Raw genomic sequence first — 3,121 nt, forward strand, 5'->3', positions numbered from 1 at the left:
CCCTCAGAGAGAGAAGAGAGAATTTTACTGTCGAGTCTCACTCGGTTCACATTTTCGCACTGGTATTCAAAGTCTAATTTTATTATTTTTATTTGAATGCTGATAAACTAGAATCTTAAGTATGTGCCTGAGTGGTGGTGCTGGTGGAGGCGTTGTCTGAGTACCGCATCCCAGACTCAATGAGCACAAAAGCTGCCATTTTGATTCGCCACTTGTAGAATAACTACCCACTGCTTTTTATTAGTCGAACCATCTTCAATTGACTATAAATCTGCCCACCTCGTGCATTTTCATTTCTGCAATTTCTTTCAAGTTAACCATCGAGTATTTCCCCCAGCACTCTATGCCGTAGAACATCTAGGCTTGGGCAATCACACAGCTAGTGAATGACTGTTTCCTGGCAATGCCTCCCAAAGGCCAGTGACCGGTTATTGTTGACGTAATTCTGAATATGTCTGCTCGTCGCTTTCTTAACAACTCATCAGTTCTGGATTTATTGAACTTGTGCCACGTTTGTTTGGTTATTTTGCAGGTATTCGTGTTAGTCCATCTGCCAACAGCCTGCTTCTGGAATAGCGAGAAGTTTGCCCTTTTGCACACGCCTTGTGTACAGCCTATTTCTACCGCTTCGGATTCGTTATAAGATGCCCCCTATCTTGGCAGGACATCAGCCTTCTCATCTCCTTATATTTTTCTATAGCCAGGTATCCATATGAGAGTGATGTCTGTCGTGCATACCTAAGAGTTTAGTGCTTCTTCGCATTGTCTGATGATTTTTCAATTGGTTCTAGGTGACTTTAAAGTTAAGATGGCTGCTTGGCTATCTGAAAATATTTTCTTCCGATAGTTGTTGTGGATGGTTTCCAATTATCCTGCAAGTCTCCCTTATTGCGAAATTTCCTGTTTGAAAAATACTATTCCAATTCTACACGCGAAAGACTTGGAAGTTTCGAGGTCTTCCGAATATACACGGGCACCGACGCCGCAATCCATCTTGGATTCGTCAGTGTAAACTGCAGTTGTATTCTCTTTGACTACTGAATTATAATCACATTCCATTCGTGTGGATAACTTTACCTTGAACTCTATTCTAAAGTCTAGGGTAGCGATAGTAAAATTTGATGAGTTGCTAGTAAGCTTTTGGCTGTCTAACTTTGACTGTTACACCACGGACGGCCAGGGCGATCAACAGAATGGAGTCCACTCATTTCACACCTCTTCTTAGGCACTTCCAATCGGCCGTTTTTTATATTAATGATAGATTACCGGGCGAGGTTTGGCCATCCATAGAAAAATTGTGAGAACAACTTCACCAGCCACGGAGTTGAGGACTCGACAGCAGAATTTCGTTTGTTCATATCACACGTATTCACACACTCGTCCAAACAGCCTTTGCGTAAGCAAATCAGCTGATTCTTCAACATTTGCTGATAGCCGAGTAACGGTTTGATCCAAGTCATACCTTTGCATTCTGTATATTCGTTTTTGAAAATATTTTTGGGAAATGGAAATGAAAAATATTTGAGAAGAAGAAGGTGCGTTCAAACTGTGAGCATGTCGACCAAGGATGACCTGTGATGAAGCCAGCTAACATACAGACGTTTTTCCTTGACAGATAAAGTAGCGTCTTTGAGCGTCTGACGTCCCATTTCGGGCAACCTATTTTTGTTGCGGTACATGTCAGACTATCAACCCATCTCGTGTTAGCTGAAGTGACAAAACCACTGGCACCACGCAGTTTGTGGGTTGAGAGGGGTATACATAAAAACTCCATAACAAGAGAAAGGCGAGTGGTAGTGCTCTCTTTTGCTAATTTTCTGCCTTACATTTCCCTGGTATCTAACTATGCCCTGGCAAATGGATTCGGAAATATTCCACCTTCTCGTTAAGAGACGCCCGACATTTGCGAGCAATGATGGAATTAGTGACAACCCCACCAAGAAATGTAGTCTCCGCTTGGCTAACGGAATAAATATAGACTTCTGTAACAAGACTTTTAATGTCTAGAAGTTCAGCCTGATTTGTGATTTGGAAGACAAGCCGAAACGCATACTTTTGGCGTCTTACAGTAGACACCAAAGCTAACTTCATCGTCAAGCGTTGAGCCATTAGTAAAGAACCGTAGACAGTTTTTCCGACCAGATATATTGTCAACCCACTCACATCTGGGTAAGATTCTAGTGCAAAATAACCCATTGAAGTATGGTTCATTCCATCAATAGTCAAAAGGATTGGTTGAACCCAGACCGAGTGTTATGGCCGCGTGTGCAATACCCAAAACGCTTCATTGATTAGTTGCGACAAGCCGAGCAACAGTATTACCTGCATTTTGTTTAACAACAAATCTCAGGGAAGTAAGAAGAAAAGACTTTTCACAGTGTCAGGGGGTGTGCGTCTAAGAGCGCCGCTGATAGATATAAGCGCCATGTCTTGAGCCATCAAAAGCCTATTTCTAATCGTACTCTTGTTGAGAGGTGTAGACCAGCAGACTATAATCCCGCAAAGGAGGGTAGATCTGATAACGGTCATATACAGCCAGTGAGTTATCTTCGGAGATTTTAGAGACCTGCGTTCTATTACCTTTTGGCATGAATAGAGCTATAGTAGGTTTTCTTACTCTGTCCTCTGCATTCAAGTTCAAATTTAGTTTCTTGTCGAGAACTGCACCTTCATCATCAAAGAAGTTGTTGAGCCAGTTTTTAAGGACCTCTTTTGATATTCTCTCCAGTGGTATTCTTACATTACTAGGTGAGGTGCATTCATTAAAGATGATGGCATTAAAATTAAAAATGCCTTCGCACCATATAGTAATCGTCGCTACTGCGTGTCTGGTGATTCCACTAAAAATATTCCTCCTCTTTTCTTGGATTTTTCCCCCCACTCCGGCACTGCTTCCGCATTGCTTCCAGGTAGAAGACCAAGAAGGCACTTACTTACTCACCCTGCGTTCAGGGTCGCCTGTTTTGAGCAACCTATGCTCAATGCTCTTCATCATAACTTTCCATTTCATGCTTCTTTTTTCGGATAATATCCTCTACGAAATTTCCGACGGCATTCCATTTTTCTTCGTCTATCATCATTTGTTCGCTAATTTCTTTAGGTGTAAATACACCAAAAGCTC

This window comes from Anastrepha ludens, chromosome 6 (assembly GCF_028408465.1).
Source record: "Anastrepha ludens isolate Willacy chromosome 6, idAnaLude1.1, whole genome shotgun sequence".
NCBI lineage: Eukaryota > Metazoa > Arthropoda > Insecta > Diptera > Tephritidae > Anastrepha > Anastrepha ludens.